Genomic DNA, 17,774 nt, shown 5'->3' with positions numbered 1-17,774 from the left:
CCCTATAAAAAAGATACAGATCAAGAGCCCAATTCTCTCCTTCATTCCCTGACATATTCGAGATATTTCTTACACTTTTCCCTTCACATCTTTCCTGAAAAGAATTCAATTATGTAGGTTAAACGTGCCTAACAAAAATATTTTTGATATAGATTAATGTTAGATTAGTTACATTTGTTTCTTTACCTAACTCCATACTTTTTCTTAAATATTATTTAGGACTAGAATATCTTTTGGGAAAAGACCTTTTGAGTTTCAGCTGACACCCATCCGTCAGATTTTTTTTTTACTTTCACACAATGTTTTATTCTGCTTTTATCCAAACTTGAATTCCAGTAGAAAATATACGCTAAAGGGCGACACAACATAAACTAGCTGGTAGTAGAAAAAAGAACAACACCAAAGGATCTCAATTCGATATAATTATTTGAAAACCGAAATTACATTCTTTCATGAGATATTCAGAAAAAATTAATCGATAAGAATTTTTTTATTTTCCCTCCCAAAAGCAAACGTCGTCGCCCAGGCCCGCCAGCGAAATTATTTCTCCCAATTTTTTCCCCAAAGTTCTGGACCGCAATATGAATATTCACGACCTGCGTTCTCGGAATAAGAGTGCTTGTGGACTTGATCTTTAAAATTGTGGTCATTCGCGTTGCATGCCATGAATGAATCAGCACCCTTCAATTGCCAGTACCCTTTGGCTTACATCTATATCTTCATCCAATTCTTAAACACTTATCAAATTGCCATTAATGACAAGACAAAATGCTTGGCTAGGGCATAAACTTTATCTCATTGGTCTAACGTAAGTGAACGTTAATTTCGTAATCAACCATTTCTAAGTTAACTATGGCATTATTCGGCTGCAGCCATTAGACAGGTCCGGGGTCCCGTAACACACAGGTTAGCGATTGATCGTACGCGTAATTTTTTGCGATTGGTTGTACATTGTATTCAATGCAATCAATAGTAGAATTTCTTCGATCATTGCTGAGCTTTGTGTTACGGCCCCCAAATATGAGAAAAAGTTAATGCCCAAGCCTCAGCTAGCCATAGCCTAACCTACCCTAGCATTTTTTTTAATCATTAATGGCAATTTCAAATATAGATCTCAGCCTAAGGCCTATATAAGTTTGCCGGCAATTAAGGATGCTGCATTATTCATGGCATGCGTATTCTTATTCCGAAGACGCAAGTCATGAATATTTATATTCGGGTCCGGAACTCGTTTTAGAAAATGGTTTTGCGGCCAGCCCCACCCATCACAACAGCCACCAGCACACGAAACCTGCAAATACGCACACACATATGACAAATTATAATTTTTATGTGACAAGACATGGCAAAACCACAAAAAGTTAGATACCCTATTGGAAAAGGAGAATATCGGCTTTAGAAATGCTAAATATGGACGTGCAAGGTAACAAAAAGGAAAAAAATAACTCATTGAAATCATCAAAGGAAAGGTCATAATTAGCTTCAAATTAGTTCTACTAATTAGACATGCACATCCTCTTCTTGAATACAGAAAAGTTTCAGTGGAAGATCTAATCAAAATTTGATTGAATGGAGTTCAAAATAGAGGGAATGATTTGGTTTTGAGGAAGACGAATAAATTGGAAAGGGATTTGAAAAAGACTCAAATTGGGTCCAACTAAAACCTTCAAAAGAGTAATTTGGGGTTTGTTTGGTTCATCATTTTTTTTTATCTAATCGATAGGGAAACCAATCTTTTAAGAAATAGTAAAAACTGAATTTCGACCATACTGACCAACGCAACTTTTAATGTCGTACTACTAAAAAATCTCACTGTACTGCCTTTTTTAAATTCAAAATGGCAAAATACATGTAGTTTATTAAAAAAAGATACACCTCCAGGCATTTCGGACCAAATGAGCAAACATAAATTTGGGCAACAACTATAAAGGAAATAAGCACAGCATAAAAAACCGTTTCCTTGTGAAATAAAAAAAAAGGATGAACATTTGTTCCTAAATGTTGGTGCACCAATTCAAGATTCCATGGGTCAGTAATGTTCTCACATGAAATCCTTACTTTTGTAGCAGTTTACCCTGTCAACTACAACGCCAACTTTACTCTACATATTTCTTGTCAAATTTACAAATATATTACAAAAATAAATCATTTCATGCGAGCCCATGAAAATAAGAGCACTGATTACATTTCATGTTACCATCAAATTCAGAACTATATGAACGTAAATTAATTTCCTATGAGCCTCGGAAGCCCTATAAGTTCAATTATTTTTTGTGATTGTGACACGTCGATTATCATGCAAATAAGGATTCTATTTTTTCTCAGCTGTTAACGTATAACTTGCTTCTATAGTGTCAATCCAATTTAATTGGGTCAGACATAAATTCCGAGAGCATCCTGATGAATTCTGGGGGTATCTTTTGAGGAAAGATATAAAACTATAATTCAATATAATCATATTGACAAAAGGGATTATTTGTCTTGAAGGAGGAGCGAAGTGACCAACAGTATATGAAGTCTTCATTGATTGTGTTTTATAAATGGCTGGTATAAGTATACGTGTATACCTTTTGAAATATTACAGAGAATAAATTATCCTGTAATTTTATTGAATCATAAAACAAAATAAATGATTTAAGAAGAAATTAATTATTTCGCCAATCGGTTACACAATTACTGCGGTATGAAATTGATTGATTCATTCATTTATTTCTACATTTCAAATAAAAAACATATCAAAACGGTGCATAAATGGCATCACAGAATTTAGTACACTATATATAAATGTTCCAATGCAAAAAAGGGGAATCCATTACATAAAACACATGAAATCTAAATAAAACTTATGTACAAACAGAAAAGAAGAGTAACAGCATCTGTAAATGTAGGGGATCATTTAAAAAGTCAAAGACTTATAACATAACCGCAAATCTATAACAATAGAAAAAATTAGAATTGCAAAGACAAAAATAATGTATGTATTGAGAGGAGAATAATTGCTTTAGAATGTTAGATATTGGGTGAGGAACCTGACCAGGGGCCATTTAATAAAGCTGTTCGTAAGTTAAGAACGAACGTTAAGAACGGCTGGTGATCCTCTCTATTGGTAAATGATAAATGATCATTGGTGATTATTAAGCTCATAAGAAAGGTTCACCAGTCGTTCTTAAAGTCGCTCTTAACTTGAAAACAGCTTTACACTGCAAAAAAACAGGGTGTTAAATTTAACACCATGTGTGTTAAAATTTATTCTTTCGCGGTAATCTATATCCTGCAACACCGAAAGTTTAAAAGAACACCAAGTTCTGGATTAAATCAGAATTAACACCGAGAATGGTGTTGAATGTTTAACACCAATGATCAACACCACTAGTGTTATTTTGAACACCAATATTGTACACCATCCATGGTGTTTAAATAATGGTGCCGGGTAAAAATGGCAGAGGTAATAATGGCAATGGTAAAAATGGCAAAGGTAAAAATGGCAAAGGTAAAAATGGCAGAGGTAAAAATGAATGCTAATAATTTCTTACAGATTGATATCATTTAGTGTTTCGTGTGACACATTTGAATGAGTGATAGAGCATCTCCATGACTATCTCAAGTTCAATCATTGTTCGTTTTGCACATTTACGCAACGAGCCATGAATCCAATGGTTAATTAGTTGAACGCAAATAAATGATTGCCTAAAATGAATGTGTATGCCCAAACTGGACAAAAATTTAATTTGACATACTTAGAAGAACATTATCTCATGCATTCAAATGCATCAAATAAACTATGAAAGTGGAATTGATCAGTAAAAAAAACCCCAAGTAATATAAAATCACATTATTTGGAAAATGGTCTGACAACAATCTTGTTAAACCTTTCAAGTATGTAAAATGCATGAAATAAACTATGAAAGTGGTATTGATCAGTAAAAATATCCCCCAAAATTCTATAAAATCACACCATTTGGAAATATGTTCTGACAACAATGTTCTCTAATCCATGGTCTTAGTTCTTCCACACATTATTTTTACAAGGTTCACAAAAAAATTGTTGGCACAAAATAAATTACGTGTACGAAATAAAAAAATGCGTCACTACGAAATGATTTTCGTCTGAATAAAAATGAATTTTGTGCATGGAATGGCTTGATATGGACGGAAAATACTGGCGGACACTTGGCATGCCATACATCATCATAGATCACATGGCCTTGCCATGTGCAGCACATGACATCGAGGGAGCAATGGATGCCCTATTCAAGTCGCACCACGTGTTCGGCTTGGAATATGCTCGCCCACTGAACAATTTCTGGACATTTGTCCAGACCACCATCTACGGGGTAGATGTGGATATAACCCTTGATCCACCCAAAGTAAGAGAACTGCGTGCCAAGTTGCTTTAAATCATGATATGCTTCAGATTCAATAAACAGTTCAAGAGTGTCGGTCAGATGTTCCAACATTTGCGGCTTGTGCACGGAATATATGATGGAAGTACACTGGAATGTGATCAGGGTGGCTGCCCAAGGACTTATAATTCTTTCTCCGGATACGGACGACATTTAGATTCCTGTCATATATATGATGAAGTTGCACCCGTTTTGGAAGAAATACCAGAATACCATTTTGTAGATGGAGATGCTCGTATTGGTGTTCAAGGTGATGAAGACAATGCTGAGGCTCAATTGAAAACTGATGCAGATATAAATATTGGTATATACCGGGGGTATACATAGCAGAGAGGACTTAAAAAAATGTGCATCACATTTTATCTAAGAAATGGCTGCCAGTTGTGCAATTCCTGAAAGTCATATTAATGAGGTAGTCATTTCAGTAGGAATTATCATAAATGACATAGTCAAACGTGCATCTGTTGCGGTAACTTCTGCTTTTGAAAGGCATGCAATATCAACAGACTCTGAAGTGTACAATGAAATCCAGTCACATTTATCATCTCTTGAAAAACCTTTCGAGAATCTTGTCTCATATTTTAGATCAGGGTATGATAGAGCCATATGAAATTGCATTAGGAGAGCGTTTTGAAACTCGTCAGAACAGACAAACTAAGCAGTCTGAGCAGATTCCTGTACAGGATACATTTATTTACATTTCAGTTATTCAGACATTAGAACTCCTCTTGAAACACCCAGATATTTGTTTTATGTTACTAGTGACCATATCAGTGCAGATTTTGTTTTAAGAGATTTTTGTGATGGTCAGTTGTTCATGGAAATCCCTCTCTTCAGGAAGACAAGAATGCTTTACAACTACACTGTTTTTATGATGATTTTGACACTGTAAATCCTTTGGGATCAAAAACAGTTATACACAACCTTGGTGCATTCTACTTTGTTTTGAAAAATTTACCTCCAAAATTCAATTCTTCTTTGCAAAATATTCACCTCATTGCATTGTGTTACACAGAGGATATCAAGAAGTATGGATTCGGTAAAGTTTTAGAACCATTTGTGAAAGATATTGATACGCTTTCAACTAGGGGAAATGGGGAATCCAGCTCCCAGATGGTAGTTTGAAGAAGGGAACGATTACATGTACTCAATCTAGTGCTGATAAGTTGGGTATACATTCTCTTTTTGGATTCGTTGAAAGTTTCTCTGCAACTCACTATTGTGGGATCTGTTTGACAAGCAATATGACGCATAGCACTGTTTTGACATGTTTGAGGAGGATGAAGTTGTAATGCGAGACACTCATATGATCATCATTTGGAAGAAGCAGAGCAATATGGCGGCTCTCGTCATGTATTTGGGGTAAAAGGGCATCTATTCTGAATGAATGTGCATAATTTCATGTGTTGTCTAATTTTTCATTGGATATTATGCATGATCTTGAAGGGATTGTTCAATATGAGCTCAAACTCGTGCTGAATTATTTCATCAAAGAAAAAAAAAATCCTCCATTATTTTCAACTTACCTAACTCCGCAACCGTAAGGTGCTTTTCAACCAAACTTGGATGGTAGATGGACTTGGGGGACCCGCATGTTATGCTGCAGTCGGAGGTCACATGATAAGGTCAAAGGTCATTTTAAGGTCAACCTTACCTAACTCCGCAACCGTAAGGTGCTTTTCAACCAAACTTGGATGGTAGATGGACTTGGGGGACCTGCCTGTTATGCTGCAGTCGGAGGTCACATGATAAGGTCAAAGGTCATTTTCAGGTAAACATTAAAATTTACGTGCAAGGCTCTTAAGGCAAGTGTTATTCCATCCCGGTCATATTACAATGAGTTTCGATACAATTCTGTTGCATGCCCTCGCGAATAACGATATTTCTGGTTATTTTCATACGTGGGCGAGACACAAAATCGCTTTTGCCTTGTTTTGAATTATGTATTTCTTTGTTTTTCCAACTTTGTTTTTTGTAATGAAATTTGTTTAAAAAAAGAAAAGAAAAGAGAGGAGCACAAAGGACAGAGACAGATACCTCAACACAAACTGTTTGAAATCTATTGGAACCGATCTTAAGCTCTGTCACACACACCATAAATAAAAGTTGGGGGGAAAAGAGGTTGGAGAAAGGCACTTGACTAACTGGAAGATCTAGAGATTCAAAAGGTGCATCATGCTACTATTGTGTAGTTGATGAAAGACAAGATGATGGTAAAAATGTGCAAAAGGAGAAGGATGGACTAAATCATGAAGCAAAATGTAAATCAAGTAGGGGCATGTGACATGAGGGAGAGGGAGGGGGTGACAGAAGTGAGGCTGACAAAGGTGGAGTGTAAAAAAATCTTATGGAAATCTTATGGAAATAAGATTAACTGGATAACAAAACAGAAATGTAACAAAAAATAAAACAAAACATTTTGATAAAATAGAAAACAAAAAATATGCCCTATAACAAGAGAATTACAAGCATCATCTAGCCCCAAGCCCCTTCCCAATGAAGCCACTTCAACTCATTAAACTCATTAAACAACTTTTGGCATCTTAGAAATATTACCAGGCCTATTAAACTATATGCCAGAAAACTAAATTCCTGCGTAAAGAATCACTTCATATTTACCAGTCCAGCAGTAGTTAGAAAGGGACGAAATTCCTGAATGATGCTCCCGGCCTCTCTTCCATCACGGACCATTTCGTGACACAGCTCGAACGTGTTCCTCATCTTTCTCATGATGACTGAGCGGTCAGTGGCTACATTTGGTGTATGCTTCAGCCAATTCATTTCACTCTCTTGCTGTTCTCTGGAGACCTCCTCCTCCAGTTTGAGATTGTGTTGATTGTATTTTGGTCCTGCGGTTGACAATGTTGGAAGAATCTTCCTGTTTCTCATTTTTGTTCTGCATGCGATTCACATTTTTTATCCTGGCGACCAAAAATCCTGTATTGCTCCGTTCATCATAAAAAGCTTCCTGTGATAGAAGAATAAAGAAAGTAGAATTCAGGACACTAATAATTTTCCTAATACATTAAATAGGTACACTGTAGTACCGAATTCCACTGTTAGAATGCCAAAAATTTCTACGAAGAATTTTTGGAGCAGAAATGCCAACAGTTCACTTTCTTGTATTTTGGGCTTGGGCTATTTCATCTATGAAAACTTGGAGAGGCCCCATATATTTAGCTGGTTGCCCAATTGGGCAAATGACTGTCTTATTACACTGATGCAGTGTCTTGACTGACAGATAAAATAAGGGCAAACTTGATTGCTGACTGAGGTATTATAGTAAAAAAAAAAACAATTAAAATGCTTTATCAATTCACATCACATACTAGTACTCAAGCTTTGATAAGCTTTGAGAACACAGGTGATTTTTAAACTATTGAAACAGCTCTGTAGACTTGTCACACAAATTATCCCTAGGTGTAGTCAAAACCAAAATTCTGTGTAAGTACAGTCAACTCCACGTTTTCGCTGGACTGTGTAGCAGACATGAAGTTAAATGATATCACTCATGCCAAGTCAAGGAATATTTTGCATTCACATCAACAGCTACAGTGGTTTAAATGATCACCTTCTGTAATTTCTGGCAGATAATCTAGTAAATTTTATGAAAGAGAATAACTTAACAGAATATGATGTATACAGCTGAAATTAAGAAAAAAATATGGGGCTCTATCGTAATTCAACCAAAGATCTCTGGATTAGACCAGCGCTAATCTCTAGCCAAGCATGAGCGGGGAGGGACTGTCGAAAAGAGTATGAACCATAGTGTGTGCATCACCTGCATGGTCCAGACTTCTGTAAGCGTACAGCATCAACTTATCCGCTTTTTGTACGAAAGGGTCCAGGGAATTTGATCAACTTAGGCAATAATATATATACGCAAGTCTCTGGAAAACCATCAGAACTTTTTGAAATTAACCAAGCCAATTATTCCAGATAAGTGACATTAACTTACGCAGAGTTAACTGTAGTTTCTACGAATGTGGACTTTACTTACATGTCCACTTGCGGTATGAGGGTCTTTGAGGGACGGAAACAGGCTCACCAATGCTACAGCATACTTTTTTCTTGATGGCAGCCTTTGGAGTATTCCTGCATGAAATATGGTTAAAAAGGTTTCATAAAGCATTAAAAATTATTTCCTTTAAATAATCAGTCAGGAAAATGATTTTTTCAACAAGCTTTTAGCTAATTTTGCATAAATTCAAAATAATTTCTAGACATCCAAAAATTTGGTGTAAAAGTTCAGTGTGCCTCATGTCAGTCTATCAGATGGAACAAAAAACTTACAAGACTTCCGGGGATAGTGAGGCACTCGACTATTAACACTAACAATTTGGGACCCTATCCCCCCATAAAAATGATGAAATCCTAACCAATCTTCCAACCAACCAGCTTTGGAGAAGATGAAAATGTAAGAAATTTACACACAACACATGACGGACGAAAGAGATCACAATACAGCTCACCTTCACTCAAGACTACCGCTTGGTTGAACTAAAAAGTTGGTCAATACAGGAAGAAGAAGCAAATGTGACTTTCACAAATGTGTAAAACATAATATCTCAAGGCTGGCTCTGTCGATCATCAAGAAATATATAACTGTCATGAGAAGCAGAAAAATCAGATGAACTGATCAAAAAACTTTCAAAGAGAATTGAATAATAATCAAGAAAGTTATGAATTTTTGAATATTGATTCAAACAATTAAGTTTTATGCAAATTTGTAACTTTTGTTATGATAGATGTCATGTAGTTCTTGACTATTAGCTTTTTATAGATTACGTTTTCTGCTTTACCCTTGAGTGCATAATTACTATTTTATCATTTTTTAAAATCAGTTTGTCTGATTTTTCTTCTACTAAACATACTAAAAGTTAGATATTTCTTGGCTAGAGCAAGCCTTGAATAAGTTTCAAGCTAACTAGTACTGTACTGCATGTACGAAAACAAAATTCAAGTCAAGTAAGAAATGCAGAAGAAGCATTTTCACAACATGGATTGACAAGAGGGATCCAACACAAATGTTGGATGTACATGAGCAAAAAAAAAATCCACATTTTTCCATCATATAGGCAACAGTGATATTCACCAGCAGCCTCCTTGTCCTATCTGTAACGCACTTGTTGTGATCATATTCTTCTAAGATGCCCCTCCTCTGGTGAGAAGCACATCCTTTAAGTTCTGCTTATCACCTGAATCTGTGTCATTCTCTGAGTTTGATGTAATCTCTGAGGACAATGTAAGATCTGTTATCTCCAACATGTCTTCAACATCAAGTTTATCGGACTCTTAACCTACTTGGTTCCTAAAGAAGTATGCATCGGCTAACGTTTTTTTCTTTAACTAAAATTGTAAATACGTCTTTGCAAACTGGTATATTTCCCACAGATGTCCACAAGGCTGTAATTACTCCAATCAACAAGAAGCCCTCTCTCAACAAGGAAGAGATCAAGAACTATAGGCCTGTTAGCAATCTAAGTAATTTTGCAAAGATTATTGAGAAGTTGGCAGCAGTTCAATTCACTGATCATCTAGCAAGTAATAGTTTGAAAGACTTTGTTTTATCTGCTTTTGATCAACGACGCGGGGTTTTTCTTGTTCTTCTTGATTTAAGTGCTGCATTTGATACTGTCGATCATCAACTCTTACTTGATAGACTTGAATCTAAATTATGTTTAGAGGATACTGTGCTTAAGTGGATGAGATCCTATTTGTAGGGATGGTCATCCCAAGTTGTAATTGAGGGCCATCTATCTGTACCATTACCATATGGTGTCCCTCAGGGATCGGTGCTTGGCCCCGATTTTTTTTTTTGACCTCGTACCATATAATATCCAAGAACCCCAGGACGATAAAACCTGCTTTTTGATTGAAAAAAGGCTATAACAGTTGGAAAATTTAGGTATAATTACCTTTTAACTTTACAAATACTGGTTTAGAAGTACCAATTATAGGAAAGACAAATTGCCTGCCCCAAAAAACATATGAATAGACACCAAAACCAGAGAAAAAGTCCACCAAATTAAGAAGTTTTGACCAAAACTGTGATTTTTTTTTTTTGGGGGGGGGGTTTGGCGGCCATTTTGGATTTTGGCCCGGCACACTTTTTTCTCGGACCCGAGCTAGAAAATATTGTCATTTCATTTTGAGATAAGGTAAAAGGAACACAAAAAACTGTTCCCGCAGTAAAACGAAAAATCACCCATTCATAGCCCACTCCTTCTTAAATGCTTTTTTGTGGGAGTGATATATAGAGCCCCTTATGACACCAATCTTACTACATGAAGAACCAATTTAGCTCCCCTTAACTTCTCCTTGAGAGCCTCTATATAGGAGAGCTATTTATAGCTCCCCTGTGAATTTTAGAGTTCAAGCCCTGATTTTTTTTGTAAATATTCTACCCTACACGTAGCCAAACCCAAAGAAGTGAAGCATGAAGAAAGATTGTTTGGAATCAAACTATGGGGATAGCCTACTGCATTTTTTTTTAAAGTCTACATCCAAATTCCTTGATTGTTTTTACTGTTTAATGTTGAGGTCCTACGAATTCATCTGGAAAATTTTTCTCAATCTCCTTTCAGAATAGTCTAGAATTCATTGTCATCGACTTCCTCTGGATCAATCACGTTTGACATCTCCTAATTCATTCGCGTATCCAAAATCAGGAGGGCTTGACTGGATTTTGGCGCCACCTTCCCCAACGTGCTGACAAGCACCAAAAAAGGGTCTTCATTAATTTTGACACCCAAAGCCTCCCCCCCCAGGATACGCACATGCACTTACATGTATGTAATTACTCAGAAATCAGACAAAATTCAAATAAACAATTCCAATTAAAGAGTACATTGTATAGTATCTAACTTGAATAAGCTGCCTGAAAATGTTGTAGAAGCCAAATCGGAAGACAAATTCGAAGAACTGTTGGACAAGCACTGATGGGGGGAAGATTTAAAACCTTCGATCCTCATCGCGCATGAAACAGCTACATACAAATTGACTATAAAACCATGGAGCTATTAACAGATAAACTACAGACGTGCACGCTAACTGCGCTAGTTTTAGACCAATCAGGAGCAAGCGATCCCGGTGTATTTCCGTATACCTATTTTGCGCATGCGTGTTTTAAACAAATTATACCTCATGGTGTAATTAACCGAACTATTCCAACAGATTTGATTACGGGGCCAGAACAATGATTCTCTGGGTGTTATAATAACACCAGAAGAATAATTTCAATTGTACACCAACGTAGTATTGAATATATAACACCCTGGTACTTTTTGCAGTGTATGAAACACTCTCATGGCGCCCGTAACACAAAGCTTAGCATTGATCGTAGAACATTTTTCTATGATGATTCAATACTGCAATGTACGATCAATCGTAAAACTCAAGCGTATAACGATCAATCGATAACCTTTGTGTTACGGGACCCAGGTTTGAAGAGTTGATGACTTGAGGTGGTGCTATCAAAGCTGCTGGTTCGTATAATAAATGTGCTGTCGAGATGAAGGACATTGCAAAATTATCTTTATAGCATATAGTATATGCTATAAAGATATTATAGCATATAGTATAAGCTATAAAGATAATTTTGCAATGTCCTTCATCTCGACAGCACAGGAATAGTGAGAAAAAAATATGTCATTGCGTCTCCGATTCAATGAAAGTGAATAAAGTAAGTTCCAAAAATATAACAATCTGTATGAAGAATATGCAGGTATACCATCGGAAGTGAATGTGGAAAATGGTCATTGTGAGTAGAGAGATTGGGATTGGTGTGATGATGGAGTTGTGTAAGATGGATGTGGAATGCCTGAGGAGTGAGCTTACTGGTGAGCCTACTTGAGTCGACTGCTTTAACATGCCCGCGAAGGACATGTGTAATTCGGAAGTCTGTATAATCCCATCTGATTTTCATTGGTCTTTCTTTTGCCATTCTATAACTTTGGATTTGGAAACCAACTATTGATGTAAGGGGTTATAGGCTCTCTGTGAACCAATCTATTAATAAATTAATGGCATGTGCTTAATGCAGATTGTTGAAGCTAGCCTGTGAAAGACATTGTCCATATTGACTGAATTAAGTCTGATCAGTTTCTTTTGGACCCCGGTTTAAAAGTAAGTTCTCAAAATGTGAAAAAGGGGGTTACTTTTACACAAAAAACACAGTGTGAAATGAATAAAGTGATTTGCTAGAAGATCCTAATTGTTATTATTCCTAATTTACCTAAGGTCCTTCTACAAAGTTATCATGATTAAATGAGAATATTTGAATATCAGGTTTTCTTAACCCAATCAAGTAATGTCATTTGAAAAAAAAATACTCTTCAACTATTTTTTTGTCCCTTCCATTTCATTTTTCATGAACCGTTCTTATAAGGAGATAGGATATTTGGTGACGTACAACATTTCGATGAAAAATAATCATAAAAATATGGAAACTCTTCAGTACCCTAAAAGATTGGTCACCTTTGTTTTTACCTGAAAGTGATTTACACAGAAACCGTGACGACTATCCGCACGAAACACGTCTCCCTGAATGGGCGGGACGATTGGCCTCATTTGCCAAATGCTGCATTGCAAATGAAATAATAGGGATTTATCACTTTTCTGGCGCTTTATCACAGGAGGAGCTCCCTTCAAACTAGTCTACTATAAAATTGCCTTCCCCTTACACGTCTGAGCCTTGAAACTATGACACACATGTCGGGTTATCCGCAGGCATAGACCCTGATTGAAACTTTGTTCAACAAGTGCGTCTTCACACAAGACTAGAACATATTGATACACTTAGGGGGTGTTGCAAAAAAATATTTGCAATTAATTGCAAATATTCTGTTACAATTTTATAGTTGATTGATCACTTTTAACCTAGCAAATCAGATTACACTCCTTGTTTCATGGAGCAGATTTGCAATCAATTGCACGGCATATGCTTGATTTCGAGAACGAAAATAGACTTGCAGTTGATCGCAAGTTTCTTGCAACGCCCCATTGAAGTGGTTAAGTGATCAGTGATGGCAGTTTGTTGTGATTCTCCCAAACTGCGCGAATAATGCACCGCTATGCCTTTCATTTATTGAAATGATACAGAAAAAAAATTTTTTAGAGCAAATTATGCTGGCGTATAAGCTAAAATAACAACAACAACAGCATGCTGTTTAACAACAAAAAAGCGAGAGGGTTTTCTGTACTCAAGTCATTGTAGTCTGTGCTTTCAGACCACTTGACTCGAGTGAGGCATTTGCACAGCGTACTACATGGAGGGAGATGTGTTTTGATAGAGCGGTCGCCCTTTATTACATTTTAAGTAGTGGTAAAATGGGAAGGGTCGACTGATGAGGGACCAAATGAAAAAGAAACTACATTTTTTTAATCACTGAAGCTTTCCACATAATTCTTCAGGATAAAAAAATCAATTGTTTGATTGGTCCTCAACGACGTCCAATCTAGATTTATTCAAAATTCCCGTAAATTGGAATGCATTATTTGCCTTAAAGGACAAGGACTGTAATTTGGCAAGCTTGTATTAATCGGGGTCAATTATTTCCACTATTTTGATATTCTCACACAATATTTGTGACAGAATTTCCTATCGGGCACACCCTACTATTTATTAAAATAGGGCATCCTTCTGTGTTTTTTCCAAAGCTTTGTTCACGACAAGGACTGTACACAATATCGATGGTCACATCCTCTTGTTTACGGGGGGAAAATATTGATTATGAATAGCAGCTGTATGGATTGTTATCCTACAGAACTAAAAGGCATGTTTGTCTTGTCTATTTTTCAACAAATTGTTCGAACCGTTCTTATACCAAATTAGGAAATATACTGCATGAAAATTTGATATTGCATCATGGTTTATGCAGTATTCAATGTGGTTCGTTAGCCCATGCGATTTAATAAAAATAAAACCCCCTTGACAAGAGATGAATTTTAGAAGAAAACCCAGTATGGGGCGCCAACTTCGTCTGATTTTTTCGAAAAATGTGAAAGGTTATGTTGCGTGTGCGATGTTCCCACTAAGTTCATTCTGCGCTCAGAAACGGTCCATGCTGCGTCGTAAAACCGCATCTGTACGTCAATGTAATTCTCGCTGCGTCAAAAAACGACCCTGGGCCTGGCGCAATGGGAACTGCTAAAGTGCATTGAGAGCGTGTGAGAACTGACGCTGCATAGTCTGTAACTCTGCGTAATCTCCGGAGACTCATTTCCCGTCTCATGGACTTAGAACATGTCCAAAGCCCACGTAGCGGTAGCGCCGTCTGAACAGTGCGTATAGACGTAGCTCGCTCGACGTAGCATGGACGTAGTAGACATGGAAAGAACGTGGTATTTCGTGGACCTTTTCCCCAGAATCTACTTAAACAAACAAACAAACAACCAAGAAATCCATGACATCGTCCCATCGTATTGCACTATGACTAGCGCATCTCCAAGCATTGGATAGTGATATTATTTCCGAGTAAACATCACAATTTTGATGCCATATGATCACCACAGGATAGGGTATAACCATGCTAATGTCTGGACACATTTGCATCGGTACCAAAAGAATATTTTAATTAGAAATGTCGGTTATTACAAATACAACTGCAAATGATTCATGATATTCTCAAACGTGATCTGTGGGATCTAACGTCTTCATCTCTTTTAGATTTTCAAATCTAGTCAAGTTCACATTTGAGAAAATAGACGGCTTTAGGCAAAACGTTATAATGATGAATCAAGATCTGTTTAAGCTTAATACGAGGGCGCTGAATCAAAATATGCTGTTTGCCAACCTTGAATTTGATGTTAGAATTCTTAAATTGGCAAAAACAAAATGGCCGCTTTTCTACACCTTTTTTGACCTCCCAAAAAACTTGCAACAAAAAAGGATTATCAACTGCAACATTTTACTTCAGGAATAAGATACTGAGAATCTACCGAAATCCGCACCGGGGGAAGTGGTTATTTTCAAGATGGCGACCAAGATGGCCGCCATTCACTGACTTAATTGACTCTTTATCCAACTAGTCATCCTGTTTAGGTGCATATTCTATGGTTCAGGGATTATAAGGTGTATACTGATAACGGTAAGAGTGAACATATTAAGCACTCCAGCGTACCTGGAAATCCAAAATGACATCAAAAATGGCTTCCATAGCCTAAAAATTCACAATTCATCTATTACTAATTTTGATACCTTTAATCGGGTTTTCATTCAGTGGTGGTTTTAATGTCCTACATTTTGACAAGTTACAAGGTAAGCCTTTAATCGGGTTTTCATTCAGTGGTGGTTTTAATGTCCTACATTTTGACAAGTTACAAGGAAAGCCAGTGGTTCGATACGCCCAAAACTCCAAGATGGGTTTCCAAAATGTAGTCTAAAACGTTGATTAAAATAATATCAACATAGTTTCTTTAATAGCCACATGGCGAATATGATTTTTGTGTGTTATCCACTTTTTAAAGGACAATTCCACCCCAACAAAAAGTTTGTTTTAAAATAAAAAGAGAAAAATCCAACAAACATATATAACACTGAAAAGTTCCTCGAAATCGGATGTAAAATAAGAAAGTTATGACATTTTTAAGTTTCGCTTAATTTAAAAAACAGTTATATGCAAATCCTGGTCGGTATGCAATTATGAAAACTGATGATATCATCCACTCACTATTTCTGTTGTATTTTATTATATGAAATATTCCAACTTTCTCCTCATAGTCAAGTGAAACAACAATAATTCCTATAGAATTAGCATTGTTTATATGGTTCAGTCAAGTTGGTCCATATTGTCAAATTTGAAAAAAAAAAAAAAAAATATTGTACAATTCGAACGATAAAAAACAAAAGGAATAGTGAGTGAAGACATCATCGACTGTCTCATTTGCATGTCACTGAGTTGTGCATATCATTAATGGTTTTTTAAATATAAGCAAAACTTTAAAATGTCATAACTTTCTTATTTTACATCCGATTTTGATAAAATCTTCAGCGTTCTGCTAGTTTTATTTTGCTCTATTAATTCAAATCAACATTTTTCTGGGGTGGAATTGACCTTTAGATATCATTAGAACAAGTAACAAGGACAGCCAGGGGTCCCGTTTGTCCAAAATTCCAATATGGCTTTAAGAAATAGCTTTATCATTGAATCAGTGAATTATGATACGTTTTAGGTGAAAGTGGACCCCATTTTTAAAGACAATTGTTACAATTTTGTAACTTGTACACTTATTTTATGACCAATTAAACATCTCAAAGTCACAAAATAATGGCGATAGATGGGATAACATTATGAAGTATTGCCATTTTTAATCAGTGGTGACAAATTTGAATTAAATTTTGGGAGCCTTTTTCAATCTTTGAACAAAATGGACAACGGCACATCCCTGCAATTCGTCTTAGCCTAGCTAATTTGACCCTCGAAATCATAGGAAAGACACAGAGAAATATATCGAGGTACTTTTCAGCCAAATCTTTAACCCAGAATCTTTGACAACTGGACCACTTAGAAACCTTTTAAATTTTTCAAAGTAGAACCATGATGATATTTTTGTAGACCCCAAAATCATTTCTACCGGTGGATATATATGAATTTGGACCAAATTGAAGAACGACTGCCGTTCAGGACACCATTACCAGGTACCCTCCATGTTCTTTTTTTCAAAATAGCATGTCTCAATAGATTTTGTTTATCCTTTATACCTATACTTTAAAAGATATTACATTTCAACAACTTAACCTCGGTTAAGATTTGATGTCGCCAAAGTCATCGCCGCTGTCGGGAAAGCGGCGTCCATGTTTCACTTGTTAAAGTTATTACAATGTGATTATGCGAGCATCGCACAAGAATTATCAAACATTCGGACATATTATTAATCAATCAGCAGCCATCTTGGAATTAGAGATGGCTAACGAATCAACCAATCAGATACTTTCTTTACAGCATGTTTGCAACACTGGGTATAGAAAACTTAGCATAGATTCCAATGGAAGATAATCACCAATATTTGAGAATGAAGACGACGAAAAAAGTTGGCAAACAGCTTTTTGGATTCAGTACCCTTGAATTACCTTAAAACAATAAACCAGCATTAACATAAACCAACTTATGAACGTTTTCTGAGCATGTATTTTACAATAAGGACCTGACTAACTTACAATGTCAATGCTTCTTATTAGTTTCTCTTTGTACAATTTTCATCAGTAAATATCTATCTTTAAAACGTTTTTACTTCTTCGCTCCTTTATGAAAACATCTTATGTAGTTTTTGTAATATTTGTAATTGTATTTCATTGTAATATTTTCTAATTATATGATTTTTTGTACTCCAAGATTATTTTTTTTTCATATGAGCCACGAATTTACTCAA

This window comes from Lytechinus variegatus, chromosome 1, assembly GCF_018143015.1.
Source record: "Lytechinus variegatus isolate NC3 chromosome 1, Lvar_3.0, whole genome shotgun sequence".
Taxonomy (NCBI): domain Eukaryota; kingdom Metazoa; phylum Echinodermata; class Echinoidea; order Temnopleuroida; family Toxopneustidae; genus Lytechinus; species Lytechinus variegatus.
The sequence above is the reverse complement of the archived record's forward strand: the minus strand, read 5'-3'. Positions refer to the sequence as shown.